At 39.8% G+C, this 24,115-nt stretch overlaps 1 protein-coding gene across 23 annotated transcripts in view; it reads left to right on the top strand.

The window, feature by feature from the left end:
• Window positions 1–24,115, top strand: part of PTK2 (protein tyrosine kinase 2) — a 353,655-nt gene that overhangs the window by 20,871 nt on the left and 308,669 nt on the right. The window lies entirely within an intron of this gene.

The raw sequence follows: 24,115 nt of genomic DNA, 5'->3' as shown, positions 1-24,115 counted from the left end.
ATATACAATGTAAAAACCATTTTTAGCTCATGGGTTGTACAAAAACAGGTGGGGCACTTTGGCCTGTGGGCCATAGTTGGTGTTCTGGTATAGAGGGTGATAACGAAGCAGACCCCTAGGTACCTTCTGACCAGCTTCAACAGTGGGGTTTTCCCATGACTTTGAAGGGCCCATGTATGTTTCCTGATGACAACCCCTTTCTTCCTGCCCCACAGGTGGCTCTGTCCCATCCCACTCCCACGCCTTACACTGGTGCCACTGTATAAGTGAAGCCTTATGTCACTCTTTCTAAAGACATCTTCCCTCAGTCCCCTTAGTGTCTCATTTCTCTTCAAGCCCTTTTCACCATCTGTTACTGTTTGTATTTCACTTATTTTTTAGTTTCTTTCTTGGCGGTGACATAGAGTCTGTGAGGGCAAAATGTTTCTCTGTTCCCTGTTGAATCCCTGACATTTAAAACAGTGGTCATTGAATGATACTGTTTTTACCATTTCTTTTTCTTTTCTTCTCTTTTCAGAGCAAGAGTGGAATTTTATTAAAAAGCTTTTGAGGCCGGGCTTGGTGGCTCACGCCTGTAATCCCAGCACTTTGGGAGGCCGAGGTGGGCAGATGATGGGGTCAGGAGTTTGAGACCAGCCTGGCCTACATAGTTAAACTCCATCTGTACTAAAAATACAAAAAAAAAAAAAAAAAAAAAAAAAAAATTAGCTAGGCATGGTGGTGGGCACCTGTAATCCCAGCTACTCGGGAGGCTGAGGCAGGAAAATCACTTGAACCTGAGAGGCAGAGGTTGCAGTGAACCAAAATTTCGCCACTGTGTACCAGTCCAGGCAACAATGCGAGACTCCTTCTTGGGGGGGAAAAAAAAAGCTTTAGAGCAACTTGGAAGAGTCCCCAGGAGGCAACTTGAAGGACAGATGCCTGTTGTTACCATTTCTTAACTTTGTGTTTTGTCTGTTTTGAATTTTATACTAAGGGAATCATGCTGTATGTCTTTATATGACTTACTCTTTTCTTCCTATCTCTGTAATACTTACCTGAGGTGCTATATGTTAGTGTTCATTCATTTTCACTGTTGTATAATCTAGGCTACGGTTGATCAGCATTTGGGTTGTTGGCAATCTATTGCTTTACTGCAAACACTGCTGCACACATGTGAACACTCTTGTTGCTCATAGACATGGATGTGCATAGCCTGTGTATCTAGGAGTGTGATTGCTGGATTATAGGGCTGGCAAGTCTTCAACCTGACTAGTTACTGACAGATTGCTTCTCAAAATAGTTATACCAATTTATGTCACTACTAATATGATGACTCCTTGTATTAGTTCGTTTTCATGCTGCTCATAAAGACATACCTGAGATTGGGTAATTTAGAAAGGAAAGAGTTTTAACTGACTTACATTCCACATGGCTGGGGAGGCCCCCCACAATCATGGTGGAAGGCAAGGAGGGGCAAAGTCACATTGAACATGGATGGCAGCAGTCAAGAGAGCTTGTATAGGGGAACTCCCGATTATAAAACCGTATCTCATGAAACTTTTTCACTGTCATGAGAACAGCACAGGAAATAGCCCATCTTATGATTCAGTTACCTCCCACTGGTCACTCCCACAACATGTAGGAATTGTGGGAGCTACAATTCAAGATGAGATTTGGGTGAGGACACAGCCAAACCATATCACTCCTGTTGTTCCACTTCCTTGTCTGTAGTTTATTTTGTCACACTTTTTCAGTTTTGTCATTTTGTTGGGTGTGTCATATATTATTGTGGCTTTAATTGAACTTCCCTTATTAATAATGATGTTGAGCCACTTTTAATATATTTGCTATCTGTTTTGTCTTCTGTGGGGACCTATTAAGTTTCTGGACTTTATTTTTTTTTTTAAATTGACTTGTGGCTTTTCTTTCTGTCTGTGGATTGCAGTCTTTTATCATTATGTGTTATGAATATTTTCTTCCATTTTGTGGTTTGTTTTCTTACCTTTGAGGTGTCTTTGAACTAAAGTTCTTAATTTTAATATCATAAGCTTTATTGCTTTTTTCTTTATGATTGTACTTTTTATTGTTTTGATTTGTTTAAGGAATCTCTTTATCCAAAGGCTAAGTTTTGATGTGAAATATTTTTATTTAGTTCATACAGCATATATTATTATTACTGTTTTGAGACAAAGTCTCATTCTGTCACCTAGGCTGTAGTCCAGTTGGACGATCACAGCTCACTGCAGTCTTTACCTCTCAGGTTCAGGCGATCCTCCCACTCAGTCTTCAGAGTATCTGGGACTAGCAGGTGTGCGCATCACCGTATCTGGCTAATTTTTAAATTTTCTTTAGAGACAGGATCTCACTCTGCTGCCAAAGCTGGTCTCTAGCTTCTGGGCTTCAGCAGTCTTCTTGCCTTGGCCTCCCAAAGTGCTGGAATTACAGGCATGAGCCACTGCACGCCCATACAGCATTTATTGTTCTATTTAATTAAAAAGTTCAATATTTAGACATATTTTCTAAATTCTAAGATTCCTCTGATGATTCATGATTTATTTTAAAGTGTTGGATAAATTACAAACAAATTAACTTTTTTTCAGTGTATCTCGTGACATTTCTAGAATTGGATTGTAGTCAGAAAATGTGTTCTGTATGGTACCAATTCTTTGAAATTAATGTAAATAGACCCATATTGTAATTGAATTTGGCTAAACTCTTGTGTCACAACTCAAACTTTAGACACCTAGCCACTTAAACTCTAGTTATGTATAATTTATACCTTCGTTATGGAAAAAAGATTAGACTAACAGATTTTTAGGCTTTTGAAAAATTAATAGAGTTTCTTTTGTTTGTTTTCTGCCTCTGGAAACACTTGTGTTGTTTTCTGGTTAAAGTTGAGGTGTTAATGTACATTATCAGCTTTTGGATTCTTTTCTACCCAGACTGAAGCTTAAAGACAAGTGACTACTACTTCAACTGCCAGTTTGTTTTAGCTTAGCTGACAGGCAAAGGGTTCATGCTGTGACTGCAGCTGCTTTCCTTTCAGTGGCATTTGTTAATTAAGCTGTTTAATTTTGTGTTGCTTTCTCAAGGACTGATTCTTAAGGAAGAAAGAAAATTTTTAGCTTGTGGTTATCCTGAGACCTTTTAGTCTTGTGTTTATTTTGGGTATCCATTTCATTTTTTTTCTCCTCATAAAGTAGCATTAACTTGAAAATTATCAGAGTTAAAACAGTGGGTCAGAAATTAAATTTTATCTGTCTCCTAAATGTCAGGCATTAGTAGTTAAGTGTCTAGGTACTGTGGTTTGTGTAGAGACAGGTGTCTGTTTAAGAGAAAATGCATTTTATCTAAGAAACAAGACCCAACTTCAAATACTGGCTCTGCCTTTAGTCATACGACTTTTGGCAAGTTAGTTTCTGTGCTTCTCAATGTCTTTGTTTATAAAGTGTAGTTTTTATAGTGTCAGCCTTTGATGTTTTATGTGCAGTTACTGTGTAGAGTGGTATACTAATGGAATGTGTTAAGGTTATTAATAGTATCTTTAACAGGTATAAAGAGTGTTTTACTATTAAAGGCACAAGTCCTTTCCATTTATCTGTTTCACCAGTTCTTGATCTGGTTCATTCAGTTAATTCGTTTGTTCACCACTTAAAAAATAATGTTTTGTGCCTGGTACAGTATTAAGCCCTGACGGTATAAACTTGAGGGGGCATGAGACTGATATAGTTCAGTGGCATGCGGCTTAACATGTGCAGTTGTGTCTTAGTGTGCTCTGACAATCTGGAGGGTAAGTTCCTTGTGATGCCTAGCCTCAGGAGTCGGCAGACTTCTCCTTTTAAAGGCCAAAGAGTAGAAACTTCAGTCTTTCAGGGCCACAATACACATACAGCGTATTGCATATTTTGTCATTTTTTTTCTTTCTTTATTCCCCCTCCCCCTCTTCTGAACCCTTTAATAATATAAAAATCGTTCTTAGCTCAGGAACCATATAAAAACTGGCTGTGGACTAGATGTGATGACCTCTTTGTAGAATTTTGTTCAGTGGAAGATGGGAGGGGCATTCCTCTAATGTGCAAAGCCATGGAGGTGTGAGAAGCTGGGGTTTTGTGGAACTGAATATTTTTTATCACATCTGGAGAAATAGGTTGGGTTGAGTAGAGAAGGAGTTGCAGTTGATACTGGGAAGGATCAAAGCAGTTTGCATTTGATTCTGATATAAATTTTTAATGTCCTAGGACAGCAAGAACAGTTTTATATAGGAGGAGGGTGATTGGACTAGAGGCACAAGGATCAGTAAGGAAGATAGTAATCCACATTAGAAGGGGAAAAGTTGCCCAACCTTTGTCATTAAGGAAATGGTTCACCTGCTGTTATTTAGCTAGTAAAGTGAGAGGGACAAAGTTCAGAGGCTGAGTTTAGTAACATACAGTCTATCTAGTAATAGACTATGTTCTTTTAATTATATAATTATGTTGTACAAATAAATGAAGGAGTTAAGGGCACAGCTGAGGAAATGGAAAGTAGGGATTTATTTGAAGCCTGTTTCTGAGTTAATATACAGCCATGACTAGGTAAGTGAAGTGGCAAGGCTGAGAGAGAAGGAATCCAGTGTAATTCCAGGATGGCTTCCAGATTTCTTCTTTGGTAATGAGTTTATGAAGCTCTTTTTGCTCTTAATTTTTTTTTTCCTGGAATATATTAGTGATTGCTTTGAGGAGGGAACATCATCTTTTAGGTCCATGAACCCCTGAAATTCTAAGCAGAATTGTGAAGGTATGTGAGCTGTTTTTCCCTGGGGAGAGAATTCTAGAGTTTTGATCACATCAAAAGGGAGTCCAACCAAAAGGAGGGACCAGTTTTTGTTAGATTGTACACATCTGGTGTACTCTTAAGGTTTGTGTTGGCAAGGGAAAAACATCCAAATCACAGGATTTTTACTTTGAACGTATTGCATCTCAAAATGGCAAGTAAAATGCATACACATGCAACTGTTTTCTAAGTTGAACTGTATCAACCAACAATTTGAATGTTTTTCCCTAGTTGTTTCTTCTTTCCGAAAGACAAAACAAGACACATTTTGGTACATAGAAAGCCAGCCAGAGACTCTGACAGGCATGGAATGCATCACCATTACAGAAAGCTAAAGTTTGTAGAGTATTAACATATCTTGGTATTCATGTGGCTGTTAGAGATCGTGTCAGTTTTAGGTAGGACATACCAGCACCATAATTGAGTAGTTTCTTCAGTTGTATTAGAAATGTGTGAATAGTGAGTTGTAAGACAATCCTTAAATTGTGTTGTCATGGTGAACCCTTAGTTGAACAAAGCGGAAGAAGCAGGGTGGCTGCTGAGTACTTGTTGAGGTATGAGCAGCAGGCAGATTTTGTACCATGTTCTGGAGTCTGCACTGGATTGGTTCATATTTGATGTCAGCATTATTATATGTAATTTAGAGATTACAGACTACAGATAATAGTCCCTGCAGAAATTTGGTGAACTTGGTAAGCTACTCCATATAGAGCAGAGAGAACTTAGGAGAGATTGGAAATGGAGCAGTGTCTAACAGTTTCTCCTTTCCTGTTGAGAAAAATTGTCCCTTCTGTGTGTGATAGGGCAAAGATATAAGAAATGATGGAATCTAGCAGTGGCGTGGAAGTCAAAAGTAAAAATCTAGACTGATTAAGATATCACTTGCAAATTTCAGTCTGGGATAATTGTAGTTCCAAGGTAGGAAAAAAGCTTTAAATCTATTTTTTTCTTGGTCATGGCAAAGTTTAGGTGGCAGGTTTTGTTTTCTGTTTGGAAAAAATAGTGTTAGATCCTAATGCTAAGGAATTGCCTTGAGAAATCAAGTTGCAGAAGTAACTTAGTTTAATTGCATGTTGTCAACATATTTATTTTTAACAGTACATGGTTGATTTTGTGGTTGGCAAATAATTGATGACTGATTTACATCTGTCCTATGAGTTTGCGTTTTTGACCATTTTATTGGAGAGGAAACTTCTCTGCTTTTTTTTGTGTGCGCCCCTTTTACTCTAATTCCTTTAAGTAATCTAGAATTTCAGGGATATATCTAAATTTAGGGTCCAAAGCTTTTACTTTAGAGATGAGGAAATAACCCAGAAAGGGCAGATGGCCATTTGATGGAGAATCATAGGTGACCTTACTCTTTAGCCCCTCCACAGGTCAAGCCTGGTGTTTCTTGTGGTTCAGGGTCCCCAGGTAAACAAAGACCGCCGTATCAGGCAGGAGCTTCCAAAGGCTTAAAGATGATCTCCCAGGAGCTGGGCAAAAGGCTAAACTTTTTTTTGAGCAAGGTAGTTAATACTTTACTGCATCAGCCCTGGAAAAGGAAATTATTATTTCTGTCATTACTAGGGAGTTCAAGAAATTATTATTGCTCTTAGAAGATATGTTGCAACCACATATAGTAACATTTACCACGAAACTGAAAAATTAGAATTTCTACACACAGGTGAGGATGTCTCCAGAAGTATGTCATACTTGACACCTGTTCTAACATTGCTATCAGAGATTTGAATAAAGAACAGGAGTCACACTGAGAGCTCAGCTTTAGAATTTTAGATTTTTAAACTATTTTGACAGGTGGTAATGAAGTGCTAAAATCCATAGGGTGAAACTTGTCAGGAATAAGTGTAAAATGGCAGACTTAGTTTAAAAAGAAAAGCAACGGAAAGTTAAAGCTGGACAAAACATGTCTTAACTCTACCTGTGTAGAAGATCTGGGAGTCTAGTTGACTAAAACAAGGATCAGCGAACTTTTTTTGTAAAGGAGCAGATAGTGAATATTTTAGGTTTTGCAGATGAATAGTTAAAACAAGAATATTATATAGGTATTTAAATAATGAGAGAAAATAAATTTCGTTGACAGAATGGGTACGGTGGCTTGTGCCTGTAATTCCAGCACCTTGGGAGGCTGAGGCAGGCAGATCACTTGAGGTCAGAAGTTCAAGACTAGCTTGGCCAACAAAGTGAAACGCCATCTCTACTAAAAATACAGAAATCAGCCAAGTGTGATGGCTTGCGCCTGTAGTCCCAGCTACTTGGGAGGCTGAGTGGGAGAATTGCTTGAACCCTGGAGGTGGAGGTTGCAGTGAGCTGAGATCATGCCCCACTGTACTCCAGCCTGGGCAGCAGAGTGAGACTCCCTCTCCAAAAAAAAAAAAAGTAATTGAGTATAATTTAAAAAAATAATACAGGTCTCATGAGAGAAATGGGTTTCTTTTTCTTTTTTTTTTTTGAGAAGGAGCTTCACTCTTGTTACCCAGGCTGGAGTGCAATGGCGCGATCTCGGCTCACTGCAACCTCCACCTCCTGGGTTCAAGCAATTCTCCTGCCTCAGCCTCCCGAGTAGCTGGGACTACAGGCGCGTGCCACCATGCCCGGCTAATTTTTGTATTTTTAGTAGAGACAGGATTTCACCATGTTGACTAGGAGGAGGGTCTGGATCTCTTGACCTCGTGATCCAGAAAGTGCTGGGATTATAGGCGTGAACCACCTCGCCAGGCTTCTTTTTCTTTTTTAGGGGAGTAGGTAGATAACATTTGGCTAAATGTTCGAACTTAGTGCTTACTATTATCACATCAATTGCAAATGTTCTTAATGCTAATCTGCAAGGAGATTTTACATATTTTATCTTTGAAAATGTCTTAATCCTGACAGGATACATCCAAATACTGATATCAGTTCAGGAGCATATTCATTGCTTAGAAGGCATTTATAGAATTCTATTAGATTATCCTTAATAATTGCCTTCTAGCTTGTCATGCATTGCAGATTAATCACTTCCTATTGGTGGTTAGATGGAAGCACCTCAATTACATAGTTAAGTGGATTCTGAAATATGTAAATTTTCTTTGTACTTGCATCAGAGTTTGAAAAATGCCGCTGGAATGTGGTTTGAACTTAGAAACTATATTTGCTGCAAATTTGCACAGGATTGAAATCTTGTTTTTTGTTTTAACTTTTGACATACAAGAAGTATATAAAGAAGCTTAATGCGATTTGTGATTAAAATGTTAGCTGTCGTTGAAATGACTTTACTGCATTATAAGTTCCTCATGTAAGTACTATTTTCCCTTGTAAACTTAGATTGAATACATTAAGAAACATCAAGTCTGGCCGGGTCTGGTGACCCATGCCTGTAATCCCAGCACTTTGGGAGGCTGAGGTGGGTAGATCACGAGGTCAAGAGATAGAGACCATCCTGGCCAACATGGTGAAACCCCGTCTCTACTAAAAATACAAAAAATACAAAAAAAAAAAAAAATTAGCCAGACATGATGGTGTGCGCCTGTAGTCCCAGCTACTTTGGAGGCTGAGGCAGGAGAATTGCTTGACCCTGGGAGGCAGAGGTTGCAGTGAGTTGAGATGGCACCACTGCCCTCCAGCCCGGGAGACAGAGCAAGACTCCATCTCAAAAAAAAAAAAAAGAAACACCAAGTCTGTAGAAAAAATTGATTGCAGAGCTATTTAGTGTTTGATAATAGTGTTAACTGAAGGAGCTTCTTTGAGAAAAATTTGAGTCTTGACGCTGAGGTCATAAAGTCACAATAAAACCTACCACTAACCATTTAACTACCATGTGGTAGGACAAGTCTCAAGATACTGTTTCTGACAAATTCAAGGAACTGACAATGGTTAAGTCTACAAGAGCTAGTGAAGCTCACTGTGAATGCTACTTGTACAATAACACCTGACAGATTTAAATACTTTATACATTGTACTTGCCATAACATTTTCATAATTTTTGTAAATTTGTACAGCAAATCCTTTTTCTTCTCCCCATATATTTTTGCTATCACCAGTTGTCATGCATCTTAGCAGATTCCACGTCAGGTTGTACTAAATCAGTGTTTTCTCAACTTTGAAAATATTCTTATTTGTAGTTCCACACTGACTATTTTTAGAGACTAAATCTTTAGTCACTTCAAACTTGGCATTGACTTCTTGAATAAACAGCTAAGCAATGTCAGCAACCAAGGGAAATCATTCAAAAATCATTTGCTTTGTTTTTGACTGACATTGATGATGTTCTCAATATCTTCAACTCTTTGAGCAACTGTTCTTATTGAAAAGCTTATGTTGTAAGCAAGTCTTTTTGTTTTTTGTTTTTTTTGACGTATTTCTTTGTTATAGTCAAACATGATTAAGTTATCCACATAAGATGAAGGTCATTTAGGGTTTTGAGCAGAGAAGTGATGATACCTGATTGAGATTTGACTTGATCTGCAATGTTGAGGATAGGCACCAGAGCAGCGAGGTTAGAAGCAGGGGGCCTGTCAGGTTGCTGTTGCGTTCATTTGAGTCAATGGTGATGATGGCTCAAGTCGTGGTGGTAGTGGCGGTGGAGAATGTGGAGCAAAGTGGACAGTTTCTGGGCAGATTTGCCAGGAAGAGCTGACATTGTTTGCTGACAAGATTGAATGTGGATTGTCAGAAAGGGAAGAGGCAAGGATGCCATCCATTGTTTTTTGGCCTGGACAACTGAAAGGAAGGAGTTGTCATGAACTGAGATAGAGAAAAGTGTGTAAAGGTTTGGAGGGTGAAGATCAGTATCTGAGCTTTGAAATGTCATTTTTATTTTTGAAATGGACATTTTTATTCACTTAAGTGATGTTTCACTTCTCTAAGGGATCTAGAAGCTAGTCCCAACATAGTATATCCATTAGGATTTGGTCAGGGAAAGAGAAGCCACTCTAGACACTTTTTAAAATACACAGAATTATAGTCCTTCACTACTGTTGGAAGGGTTGGAGAATTGAAGGTCGAGGAAGCAGCTGTTCACAGTGAGTGCTTCCCAGGAGCTCATCTGGGATTGGCAGTGATCTCAGAATTCAAGTCTCTGCTGTGTGGTTGAAGTGGATGGTTCTTGGAGTCTTGGAAGACGCTGGAAATTGTCAGTAAGAGCTGCTCTAAATTTTAGTTTCCAAAATAGGTGAGTTATTTTTTTCTCCTAACAACTCAACCTGCAACTGCCTCCAGAGGGTAGTGTTCTCTTCCATCTTACCAGTCTTGCACGAGTGGCTCTTACTAGTTGACTCTAACCCTGAGTTGTAGCAGGAAGGGGTTTCTGGGAAATGTAGTTCTGGCTTCCTTGTGACACACAGGTGAATATAGAAGGTGGTGGTAATGATGCAGAATTGACAACAGCCCAGCACAACCAGGCAGCTGAATTTTCAAGTTGGGATTTTGGAAGAAATCTGAGCTAGAGTTAGCATAAATGTAGCCTTTAAAGTGAGTTTACATAGGAGGTGAGCATAAGTAAAAAGAAAAGGACAGAGTCCTGGGGAACTGTAGAATTAACAAGTTTGTGAGAAGAGGAAGAACAGCTGTAGAGACTGGAAAGGAACCACCTGTGAGGTAGGAAGAAAACCGGGAGAAGATGGTGTCCTGGAAACCATGAGAAGTGAAGCAGGAATAATTACCTGACAGTTGCAGCTGACAGAGCAGGTAGTATCTGAGTGTTCACCATTGGATTTAGCAGTATTGAGGTCATTGGTAATCTTGAATAGAGTTTTGGTGGAGAGGTGGGAGGCAAAGCCAGTTGATTTAAGAAATAAAGCGTAGAGAATTAGTGATAGCAAGTATCTTGTGTCTGTGCTTGTTTATAGGATTATTTGTATAATAGCTGTTTTAAAGTCTTTGAGATAATTCTGACCTTTGTGTCATTTCAGTATTGGCTTGTCTTGATTTTCTTTTTCCATGGGAATTGAGATTTTCCTGGTTTCTCCTATACAGAGTAACTTTGGATTGTATCCTCCACTTTTTGGATATCATGTTAGGAGAAAACACTGGGTCTTGCTTAAATATGTTAATTTGGTGGTGGTTTGAATTCTATTCCTCCTTCATCCACCTGCTACTGTTTACTTTTCAGCATCCTCAAATAGCTTCTGCAGTTATTCTCTTCAGGCTTTCTAGTTGCTTTTGAGAAGAGCAACAGAGTGAAGTGTGCTTATTTTTCCTCAACTAGACCTGAAGCTGTTCACTTTGCAAATTGCTTCTGTTACTCAGGTAATGGTCACCAGTTGCAGTTAGACCATGATGCACAAATGATCTTGTGTCCCTAATGAGTTACCTCTCCCAGCTCCCGTAGGAGCTGTTGCTCTAATTATTTCTGGAATTTGGTTTATAGATAGATCCTTTTTTGGGTGTCTGTTCCCATAGAGTTTCTTTTGGTGTCTTTCACAGGTAGACAACACGGCCCCTGTCATATACCGTGATAGCCCTTAGTTCTCTCAGATATGATAGAAGAGCTGTCTTGTGTTGAATGTATTGACTATGCCTATCGATTAGTTTAAGTAGATTAATGTCTCTGACATTTTAAGCCTTTCACCCAATATAATTTTATGGGGATATTTTTTGCAATGCAGAATAGAACAGTGGTGAAGAGCACAAGCTGTAGACAGATTTTTGCTTTGCATTCATATCTAATCCTTGCTCCCTGTATGATGTTGACCAAGCTCCTTAACCTCTGTAAATCTGTTTTTGCTCATCTGTTAAGTAGAGATTATTGTAAATTGTAACTCTTTTGTAAATGTAAGATATAATTCTTAGTGCATGGCTAGTCATATAAGTAATTAAAAATGATTTTTTTTTTTTTTAAAGGGCAGGATCAACCTGGTGTTCTACAGTTCCTAACAATGTAGTTATTTCTACTGTGGGAATTTAAGGGCTCATCTTCATTATTCCCTGATTTATATTTAAAAACTGAAAAACAGTTTATATTCATCATTTGCTCTGCATACAAAATGGGCAAGTTATTGTTACTGTTAATACTGGTTTTTAAAAATTTGGTAATATTACAGCCTCTTTTCTTTTAGGGTATTGATTTAGTGAGTAGCTTAGTACCAATTAGGTGGCAAACCCTGTACCAAGCAGCAGTGCAGAGGCAGTGAAAGAGACACAGTATCCCCACCTTGAGCAGTGCCAGTCTAATATTAGAATATTTTTGGCTAGAAAATTGTTTGGAAGTATAAAGAAGCTTTTGTTTGCTTGGGTGATTTTCATAACATATTCACATTCTTGGTATATTTTTGGTTTTTCAGAAAGTTACTTCTTCAGAATATAGGTTGCAGCTTGTGTAAGTGCAGAAACTATTGGCATACTGCGTTTAGAAGAAGAGAAATCAATAAAAAGTGCTTGTGTATTTTGAATATTGGGGAGCTTCATAGATGACAAATTGTTAGGATATGAGGTAAGAAGTACTGGGTTTAGGCTGGACGTGGTGGCTCACGCCTGTAATGTCAGTACTTCGGGAGGCTGAGATGGGCAGATCATGAGGTCAAGAGTTGGAGACCAGCCTGGCCAACATGGCAAAACCCCGTCTCTACTAAAAATACAAAAATTAGCTGGGTATGGTGGCAGGCACCTGTAATCCCAGCCACTCGGGAGGCTTATGCGGGAGATTGCTTGAACCCAGGAGGTGGAGGTTGCAGTGAGCTCAGATTGTGTCACTGTACTCCAGCCTGGGCAACAGAGCGAGAATTCATCTCAAAAGAAAAAAAAAAAACTGGGTTTGATCCTTATTTAGTACTTAGCTTCAGACAGACATTTTCTTTTCCAGAGGGTCATCCTACTTGTTTAATTCCAGCTAGATAACTTATAATTTGTCAATATGTCATATTGAACGTTACTCAGCTGTGGGAAGAACTTTCTGTCATGCTTGCTTTGGAGAGCCCAGATCATGTTTATTGTTTTAACAATGTTAATGTGGTTAATTTGGGAAGTAAGAATAGCAGCATGATTTTGAGTGCTGATAAACCACTATTTAAATCCCTTTTCTCTTCCTCCTTTGCTGTGTGACTCTGGAAAACTTACTAACTTCTTTAAGCGTGTTTCCTTGTATGTAAAGTAGAAACATAGTAACCAGTTAGGGCTCTGAGGAGTAATGAGACACTCCACACACATGAAGCTGCTATTGTTATGATTAGGATTGTTATTTGGAGGTAGTGAGAGATGAATGATGGAAGGTTGGTCAAGTTGGATTGTGCATTGAAATGAGAACATTGAAAGCAAAGTGGTGAAAGGAAATATTCTACGTGACAATGAAGCATAGATTTAGAGTATGGAATGGAAAATTTTAGTTTGCAGGTTAGAAAGGGAAAAGGGTTCAGAGCCGCCCAAGCATCCGTTTATACCTATCTTAAAATACACTCATTCATGCAAAAAGGATAGGGAATATCCATCTTAAAATACCTTCAGAGAGTTGAGAATGTGGAGATAAATATATATATCATTGTATAATAAGCCAACTTATTTTTCTTTATCCATCTGGAGAAAAATAATTTAAGACTTTTAATATTGTAATTTGAGAAATAGCTACTTTATGCTCTGAACTAGTTCACATTTTTATGCTTACATTTTATCAGTTTCATAGTTACAAACAGATTTGTATTCTTAGTAAAGATATATTAAATCATGGGATAAGAAGAGTTAGGATTCAACATGCGTTAAGTTGCCTGTTGTTAAAACAGCAAATGGGCAGTAAGCCTAGTGTTGATAGAATGGAGGCTTGTAACTTAAATTCTTAAACTATATATAATAAAACGTAAAGCAAAAAGCAGTTATCAGAAGGTGACTAAGGTACTTGATGCCAGTGTGTCTATTCATTTAGTCATTCATGCATCATGTAAATGTCTATCAATAATCATGTGCTCTAGAAGCTGTTTTAGATAATGGTGCATACTGTTGGGTATACAATGGTGAACAAAAAGCAGATACGGGGAGTAACTGGGATGGTTTGTCTTTGCATTTAACAAAGAGAAGAAAGCCAGTTCCAAGAGTGTCAGAATAATTCAACAAGTGATGTTTTTAGGTTTACGCTCCTAACAGAAAGGAGGCTGGAAAGGCAGAGTGCACAGAAAGAAATGCTTCCAACTGCAACCAACTGGAGCTTTTTTTGACCTTTTAAAGTTATTTACCTGGTGTGTAGGTCCTGAGGCTGCAGAGCTGAAAGAGGTTGTCACTGTCCCTAGAGTCTTGCTCTGTTGCCCATGCTGGAGTGCAATGGCAAATTCTTGGTTCACTGCAGCCTCCGCTTACTGGATTCTAGTGGTTCTCCTGTCTCAGCCGCCTCCTCACAGAACTCTAGTAGGCTAGGAGCTAGCCTCTCTTCACTGCACTCTAGTAAGCTGGGATTACAGGCATGTGCCACTATGCCTGGCTAATTTTTGTGTTTTTAATAGAGACTGAGTTTTGCCATGTTGGCCAGGCTGGTCTCAAACTCGCCCTTAGGTGATCCACTTTCCTCAGCCTTCCAAAGTGCTGGGATGACTGGCATGAGCCACTGCATCCAGCCTAGAATCTTGTTTACTTGGAGGAGGAAGACACTGACAGAAATGGCAAAATTTTAATGGCCACTCTAGCAATCTTTACCACAAGATTCCTTTGGGGTAGGGCTGTGTCTCTTGTTCAGTACTGTGTATGTCCAATACCTTGTTCAATGCATGGCTTGTGTCAGTCACTCAATAAATAACCTATATTGAGTGAAGAAATGCTGTGGAGTGCAGGAGAGGGACATCTAACCTGTGGGGAGACAGAGCAGCTCTCACCACATGTACATCCAGTTTAGCCATGGGAAGAAGATCAAGGTGGAAGGAGCAACAGATGGCATAGAGATGTGAGCGAGAGTACAAGTTGCTTTGTAAACTGACACTAGTTTTGCCAGAGTGTAGGATTCATAAGAGACGGTACTGGGAGACATTAGACTAGAGAGTTAGACTTGTCTTGACCAGTAAGGGTTATAATAAAGAGTTTGGATTTTCTTTAAAAGTAATAGTGTTGTTTTCCTAAACAATAGAAGTCAGGTTTCCTAATGCCCAGGCTAACACTCTCCATATTACATGATGCATGCAGTGTCAAAAAAGCATTATTAGGTCTTAGGTTCCATATCCATTCGTGATAGCAGGACCATCAAAATTCTGTAAGCCATTGGTGAACTTCTGTCTTTTGGAGAGAAAGAAGATAGAGGATAAATACTTGTTTTCTTGGGGGTAAAGAATATGTAGCTAGAACTCGTTAAGGGCAGGGAAGGTCTGAGTGTCTTTGAATTTTCATTTTCTAGAATGAAGCCAGGCATGTATAGTAGATCTTTGAACATGAATAAATGAAAAAACCTTTGCATCTGCATATACTGTTACAGCAAGCATTATACTTGGTTCTGAAGAGTGATAGTTAAATGAGAAATGTTCACAGTGGCACATGCCTGTGATCCTAGCACTTTAGGAGGCCAAGAGAGGCCAAGGTGGGTGGATTGCTTGAGTCCAGGAGTTTGAGACCAGTCTAGGCAATATATTGAGACTCTTGTCTCTACCAAAAAAATAAAAATAAAAATTAACTGGGGGTGGTGCAGACCTGTGGTCCCAGCTACTTGGGAGACTGATGTAGGAGGATCATATGAGCCTGGGAGGTTGAGGCTGCGGTGAGCTATGATCGTGCCACTGCATTCCAGCTTGGGTGACAGAGTGAGACCCTATCTCCAGAAAAAAAAATTAAAAAAGAAATTAGCTGAGCATGATGGTGTGGCTGAGGGAGGCTAAGGTGGGAGGATTTCTTGAGCTCAGGTGTCCAAGGTTACAGTGAGCTAGCCTCTCTTCACTGCACTCCAGCCTGGAAGGTAGAATAAGACCCTGTCTCTTAAAAAACAGAGGTAAATTATTGATTATAGTTCAGTGAGCTGAATCCTGTGGTAGAAACATTCATGCATAGGGTAGTGCATCCGCATCATCTTGGGTGGGAGGAGGGTCATGGAAAGCAGATTTTTAGTTGCACTGGAACTGAGCTTTGAAGGATGTTTAGAAGTAAGGTGGGTTGGGGAAGGGAAGAACCTTCCAGGCAGAAGGATTGGCATGAGTAAAGCCTTATTTGTAAGAAATAGCATGACACATTAAGGGAAGTTGAGGTTGTTCAGTATGACGCTACCGTAGAAAAAGGAATGAGCAAGTGATGGAAAATGAGATCGGAAGCTAGTGGTATGGTTCTGTTTACTCTCTCTCTCTCCTTCTGCCTCCAAACCACCTGACCCCCTCAAATTCCCCTCTTCCCTGTCCCTCCTGGAATATTCTGGTTGGAATGGGATGGTTGGGGGTGAGAGATACTACGAGGAAGAAGTAGAAGCTTAGAAGGTATGCTTTGATGCCCCAGATAATTGTCGGCAGAATAAGGAACAGAGTTGGAAAATTGCTTTTCAAAGCAAATAATTTCTAAATATCCCTGAAAGTAATGAGAGTTTTGAAGACTTTTGAGTGGTTAACATAATTTGTTTTAGGAAAGGTCACTCAGGTACTGGTGAAGAAGTTGAATTGAAGGGGGCACTATAATAAAGAAAGTAGATCAGTTAGGTTTTGTTTTGCTTTTGCAACACTATAACTTGAACTAAATCGATGACCATGGGGTTGGAGAGCAGGGATCTTAGGGATGAGATATCAGTGTGATGGAAGAGCTAGATTGGGAACTGGTCATGGTGAAGGGCAGGATTTTTGGGGTCAGACACCTGAATTTGATTCTTAGCTTGGCTTTTTATTATCACGTGACTTCGGAAAGTGAGATAACCTAAATCTGAACTTCCTGAAATGTGTAACAGGAATAATTTCTTGAGAGGTTGTTTTGAGGACTCTTAGCATAGAGTATAGCGTGGAAAGAATTAGTTAAGAGGAGGTAGTGCTATTAGAAGCTGTTCATTGTTGTAGGGTACATACAGGAGAAAGAACATATGTAGGCTTTGTTGGAGGGAGAGGCAAGGCCTTAGGATTTGTGCATATTGATGTCAGTGGTCTGTGTACAGGGCTTAGGCAACTATAGCACATGGGCCAAATCTGCTTTTGTAAATACATATTTATTGGGATGCAGTTAAATTGTTTATATATTGTCTATGGCTGCTATTGCACTGCAAAGGGAATACTTAATACAAAGAATAGAGTCCCCAGGAGGGCACTTAAAGGGCAAGCAGAGGTAGGCTGGGGGGACCTACAAGGGCCAGGAAGTTTGTAGGATTGCCATGAGAGAGGAGCGTCACAAATGCTGGGAAAGGAAGTTTGTAGGATTGCCATGAAAGAAGAATGTCACAAATGCTGGGAAAGGAGGGTGGACATTCTGTATTTTGTGTACAGTAAGTAAGCTAAGGACAGAAATGTGTCCGTGGACTTTGATAGCACTAACAGTGCCTGCAAGCTTTTAACCTGTCTCAATTTCAGTTCTTTGTGTGTTTCTTTTTTTGGGGTGGGGGTGGGGTTGGGGGGAGGACAGAGTCTCGTTCTGTCGCCCAGGCTGAAGTGCAGTGGCACAATCTCAGCTTGCTGCAACCTCTGCCTCCTAGGTCTGGGTTCAAGCAGTTCTGTCTGCCTCAGCCTCCCGTGTAGCTGGGATTACAGGTGCCCATCACCATGCCTGGCTAATTTTTGTATTTTTTAGTAGAGATGGGGTTTCACCATGTTGGCCAGGCTGGTCTTGAACTGCTAACTTCAGGTGACCCGCCTGTCTTGGCCTTCCAAAGTGCTGGGATTACAGGTGTGATGGCTAGAGAGTATGCAGGAGCTGTATGTGCTATACAGGAGGCCCCTCAGGCTCCTTACAGAGTATGTGTGTTTGTTGGAGGCACAGTAGGCTGATGTAGCTTTTGGCATTGCTGGAGGTTTGTACAGTTTTCTTTAGATCTTTACTATGGAACTGCTGTCTTCAGTGCCACATAAAATAGCAAGAATTTGTTGAAATGGATAAAAATAACCACATGATTTCTTTTCCTTTTTCTGAGACAGAGTCTTGCTGTGTCGCCCAGGCTGGAGTGCAGGGTGTGATCTCAGCTCACTGCAACCTCCACCTCCCGGGTACAAGCATTTCCCGTCTCTGTCTCCCGAGTAGCTGCTTGGCTAAGTTTTGTATTTTTTTTTAGTAGCGACAGGGTTTTGCCATGTTGGCCACGATGGTCTTGAACTCCTGGCCTCATGTAATTTGTCTGTCTCTGCCTGGGATTACACCAGGCCCAGATATTTTGAGTTTACAGATACTAACTCAATACATTGCAAAAGAGGAGGAGGTTTTCCTAAAATATCACCACTGTAAACCTCTAAATGAAATCTTTAAAAGAATTAAACCTATAAAAGAAACCTTTGCTTTCTTTTATCTAAAATTTCCTTACTGGGCTTAAATCATTGCCTTTTAAAAAATGTGTACTGTAAGTACTTTTTGTCAGGTGAGCTTTAAGTACTAACTTGGTGAGACTGATTTGTAGTACCAAACCTTAAAGGAAACTTTGCATTTAGAATTTGAAGTTTTATCTGGAGATTTGGTATGGTTGCTGAGTTATTTTGAGGATTAGATGCATTTCTTGGAGATAGCAAATGTAATAAAAAATTATGTGGCTATGTAGTTGGCTGTTTGATACCATACATAAACTAAGCAAAGTGTAGTATAGTTATTTGCCTGTCTCCAAGGTAAATAAATGTGAAGGGCATGAATAAATTTCTCACAGTACCCAAACTTGCTCTAGTGATAGAGCTAGAACTGGAATTCAGGTTTCTTGAACCTGACGTCAGAGGTCCTTTCTATATATCTAATGCTTTTCTAACTTTAGAGTTCCAAGGAAAATATTCTTTATCTGTAAAACACTTTAATTAATTAATTAATTAATTAATTTATTTTTGAGACAAAGTGTCACTCATGTTGCTCAGGCTGGAGCGCAATGGCGTGATCTCAGCTCACTGTAACTTCCACCTCCTGGGTTCAAGTAGTTCTCCTGCCTCAGCCTCCTGAGTAGCTGGGATTACAGGCGTGTGCCACCACGACTGGCTAATTTTGTATTTTTAGTAGAGACACGGTTTCACCATGTTGATCGGGCTGGTCTTGAACTCCTGACCTCAGGTGATCCACCTGCCTCGGCCTCCCAAAGTGCTGGAATTACAGGCGTGAGCCACTGTGCCCAGCCTATAAAGTACTTTAAATACAAGATTTGTAAAGTGTTGATTCTGTATGTGGCACTGAACAGTTTTAATAGTTTACCTTGTAGTCATTCACTATGAGATCATGCTTTGTTTCTTTGTAGCCTGGTGTAAAACCATTGATGGATACATTTCATCTTTCTAGTTCATCTTTCCTTGATTACTTTTTTTTTTTTTTTAAGGTTTGAAATGGGTTGGGTGTGGTGGCTCATGCCTGTAATCTCAACACTTTGGGAGGCTGAGGTGAGTGGATCACTTGAGGAAAGGAATTCGAGACCACCCAGGCCAACATGGTGAAACTCTGTCCCTACTAAAAATACAAAAATTAGCTGGGCATGATGGCACGTGGCTGTAATTCCAGCTACTCAGGAGGCTAAGGCAGGAGAATTGCTTGAAGCTGGGAGGTGGAGGTTGCAGTGAGCTAAGATCATGCCACTATACTCCAGCCTGGGTGACAGAGACTCTGTCTCAAAAAAAAAAAAGTTTAAAATGGCATTTACAATGTGTTTTTTCCCTTCTAATACATGGTAAATGTAGAAAATTAAAAATACTGTACAAAAAAATAACTACTGGTAAATTGCATCTCCCAGGGATAACCACAGGTAGGCTTTTCTTGTTGTTGTTGTTGTTGTATTTTTTTTTTATTCATTTTGTTGAGACAGGTTCTTACTGTTTGCCCAGGCTGGAGTGCAGTAGTGTGACCAGGCTTATTGCAGCCTTGACCTCCAAGGCTCAAGTGGATCCTCCCAACTCAGCCTTTCAAGTAGCTAGGACCAAAGGCATGTGCCACCATGCCCAGCTAATTTATTTTATTTTTTGTTGGAGAAGGAGGGTCATGGGGATCAGGCAAGGGAGAGTCTCTCTGTGTTGCCCAGGCTGGTCTTGAATTCCTGGGCTCAAGCAATCCTCCCACCTTGGCCTACCAAAGTACTAGGATTACAGGCATGAGCCACTATATGTGGTCCACAGGTAGGATTTTTAAAGATCCATGTAGGCCTTTCTGTCCCAGTGATACTCACGTATCTTTTTGAAAATCAAAAATGCAGATAAAATTATATAGATTATATATAAAAGTCTGTCATTTCCAAGGGGAATAGGTCACTCTTCACACTACTTTTCAGAAAATATATATGCATGTAACCACATTCACATTAAAAATGATTGCCAGCCTTTTATTCCCTTTCCGACAGTTATTTCCATTAAAAAATAATTTTACTCCCTATTATATGTCTCTAAACATTAGGATTAACTTTTATATAGTTTTAAACTTTATAGCAATAGAATTATACTGTATATATTCTTTTGTGACAATTGATCTGTGACAAATTGACATTGTAGAGCAACAGGGAAGAGATATTTTTTCAATAAATGGTGCTGGGTTATGTGGGTATCCATATGGGGAAAAAAAATAATTTGCTTCACACAATAAATAAAAACTAATTTTAAGTGGATTTACAGATATGAAAAGATTAAATTAAAAAGCTGGTATAACAGTGGTGTTTAATAGAAATGTAATGTGAGCCACATGTGATTTTAAATTTTAGAAGCCAAATTTAAATAGGAAAAAGACATAGATAAATGAATAATATATTGTATTCAATCCAGTAGTACTCAAAGACATTTTAATGTGCAAGTAATTTAAAAATTATTAGTCTATTTTATTTTGGGGGGCAGGGATAGTGTAGTTTTAGCAATTCATTGTGCATTTTACACTTACGTCTCGGTTTGGCCTAGTTACATTTCAAGTGCTCCTTAGCACGTGACTAGTAGGTACTGTGTTGGAGAGCATAGTTTTAGAGGATAATGATGGATAACATCTTATCTCTGGAAACAAAAACAACCATAAAGGAAAAATTGATGAATTGTGCTACATTAAAGTTAGGACGTCATATTCCTCAAAGACATTATTAGGCTGGGCATGGTGGCTCTTGTAATTCCAGCACTTTGGGAGGCCATGGCTGGAGGATTACTTGAGCCCAGGAGTTTGAGACCAGCCTGGGGAACATAGTGGGACCCTGTCTCTACAAAAAATTTTAAAAAAGAAGTTAACTGGGCATGGTGGGTGGTACACCTCACCTATAGTCCCAGCTACTCAGGAGGCTGAGACAGGAGGATTGCTTGAATCCAGGAGGTTGATGCTGCAATGATGCGTGATCACACCTGTGCTCTGGCTTGGGTCAAAAAAAAAAAAAAAAATCATTAGGACTGTGAAAGGCAAATTATAGAGTGGGAGAAGATATTGGTAAATCATAGTTCTAACAGAGTTTGCATAAAAAACACGTAAAATGTCAAGAAAAAGATAGTTAACTCGTTACCAGGATGGAAAAGAGAATTCAACTGCTATTTCATGAGAGTTGTACTAAAAATTATCACTATGTGGATTTTTTTTTCTTTTTAATTGAGATGGAGTTTCGCTCTTGTTCCCTATACTGGAGTGCAATGGCACAATCTTGGCTCACTGCAACTTCCGCCTCCCAGGTTCAAGCGATGCTCCTGCCTCATCCTCCTGAGTAGCTAGGATTATAGGTATGCACCACCACGCCCTGCTAATTTTGTATTTTTCATAGAGATGGGGTTTCTCGCTGGGTGCGGTGGCGCATTCCTGTAGTCCCAGCTATTCGGGAGGCTGAGGTGGGAGGATCGCTTGAGCCCAGGAGTTCTGGGCTGTAATGCGCTATGCTGAGTGGGTATCCACACTAAGTTCGGCATCAATATGGTGACCTCCCGTGAGTGGGGGACCACCAGGTTGCCTAAGGAGGGGTGAACCGGCCCAGGTCGAAAACAGAGCAGGTCAAAACTCCCTTGCTGATCTGCAGTGGGATCACACCTGTGAATAGCCACTGCACTCCAGCCTGGGCAGCATAGCAAGACTCTCTCTTTAAAAAAAAAAAAGAGAGAGAGAGAGAGATGGGGTTTCTTCATGTTAGTCAGGCTGTTCTCGAACTCCTGACCCTCAGGTGATCCACCTGCCTTGGCATCCCAAAGTGCTGGGATTACAGGCATGAGCCACTGTACCTGGCCTTCACTGTGTGGATTTGTCTTTTTCTTTTTGTAATTCTGTTTTTGGTTTTTATATATAGGAGTCACCTGACAGGAAATGCATTAGGTGATTTCATTATTGTACAAATATCATAGAGTGTACTCAACAAATCTAGATGGTAGCCTGCTGTATGCCTGGGCTATATGGTGTAGCCTCTTGCTCCTGGACTGTAAAATTGTACATCATGTTACTGTACTGAATATTGTAGGCAGTTGTAACACAGTGGTAAGTATGTTTGTATCTAAACATAGAAAAGATACAATAAGAATATGATATAAAAGATTAAAAATGATATACCTGTGTAGGGCATTTACATGCATGAATGGAATGGAGCTTGCAGGACTGGAAGCTGCTCTGGGTGAGTCAGTGAGTGAGTGGTGAGTGAGTGTGAAGGCCTAGATTATCACTGTACTCTACTGTAGATTTTATAAACACAGTATACTTAGGCTACACTAGGTTTATAAAAAATATTTTTCTTTGATAGTAAATTAACTGTAGCTTACAACTTTATAAACTTTAAATGTTTTTAAACTTTTTTATCTTTTGTAATAACACTTAGCTTACAACAGAAACACACTGTACAACTGTAAAAAAATTGTTTTTATTTCTTAATACGGGATCTCTCTTACTATTTCAGCTCACTGCAGCCTCCCCTTCCCAGGCTCCGGTGATCCTCCCACCTGAGCCTCCCAAGTATCTGGGACTACAGGCATGTGCCACCATGCCCAACTAATTTTTTCTATTTTTTTTTTTTTTCTTTTGTAGACAAAGAGTTTTACCATGTTGCCCAGGCTGGCCGCAAGCTTCTGGACTCAAGTAATCCACCTCCCTTGGCCTCCCAAAGTGTCAGGATTATAGGAGTGAGGCACCGCACCTAGCCAATATTTTCTTTATATCCATATGTCCGTATTCTATGGGCTTTTCTATATTAAAAAAATTTATTGTTTTTAAACTTTTGTTAAAAATGAATACACAAATACACACATTAGGCTAGATCCACACAAGGTCAGGATCATCAATGTCAGTATCTTCTACTTTTGTGTCTTGTCTCACTGGGAAGTCTTTAGGGGCAATAACGCACATGGAGCTGTCATCTCCTAGGTTAGCAGTGCCTTCTGGAATACCTCCTGACGGACCTGCCTAAGCCATTTTACAGTTGTCGTTTTTAAATAAGTAGAAGGTGTACACTTTACAATGGTGATTAAAAGTGTATAGTAAATAACTAAACCAGTGACAGAGTTGTTTATTATCAAGTATTATGTACTGTACATAATCATGTGCTAGACTTTTATACGACTGGTACACAGTATGTCTGTTTTCCTCACTTTTGAGTAGGGGCCAGGCGTGGTGGCTCAGGCCTGAAATCCCAGCACTTTGGGAGGCTGAGGCGGGCAGATCACTTGAGATCAGGAATTGAAGACCAGCCTGGCCAACATAGTGAAACCCTGTCTTTACTAAAAGTACTAAAATTAGCTGGACGTGGTTGTGCATGCCTATAGTCCCAGCGACTTGGGAGGATGAGGCAGTAGAATCGCTTGAACTCCAGCCTGGGCGACAGAGAGAGACTTCGTCTCAAAAACAAACAAAAAAATGAGTTCTGTGTTGTGTTGTTTCCTCCAAGTGGCTTTTTTATTCCTTTTTCCTTCCTGTGTTGGTCTCCGTCTTTTGTGTTATAGGATTTTCTTACATGTCTGGTATGAATTTCCTTGTGGTGAATCAAAAAATTCTTTGGAAGCTTTAGTAAGTGGGTTCAACCTTTTGACTTTGACATTTGCATCAGGATATTCTGGGCGGCACATTTTTTGGGAAATCCCCAGTGTTGATATCTTTAGATCTTTCTTCTTAGGCTTATCAGATTCCTGTAAGGTAAAGACCTGAGTACATGAAGTTTGGAAGCAGAGTGCACAGGGGGTGGTGGAGCAGCTGAAGTGTGTGTTCAGTGACTAGATCAACCTCTGTTTTGTAGTTGGGCAGGGTAACTTCTGTCTAAGAATACTCTCATTTTTCCAGAGAATGAGCCCCCAGTCTTCTGTTGTGGTTGGGGAGTCCTGTGAAGGCATGGTGCTGAGGCTTTGGCTGCATCGTAGATAGTCTTCACCCAGCCTCCATCATCCTTTATGCCTCCACCTTCTTTAAC

Source organism: Saimiri boliviensis, chromosome 15 (genome assembly GCF_048565385.1).
Source record: "Saimiri boliviensis isolate mSaiBol1 chromosome 15, mSaiBol1.pri, whole genome shotgun sequence".
Classification (NCBI taxonomy): Eukaryota; Metazoa; Chordata; class Mammalia; order Primates; family Cebidae; genus Saimiri; species Saimiri boliviensis.
Note: the sequence above shows the minus strand (reverse complement) of the source record. Positions and strands in the feature narration are given on the sequence as shown.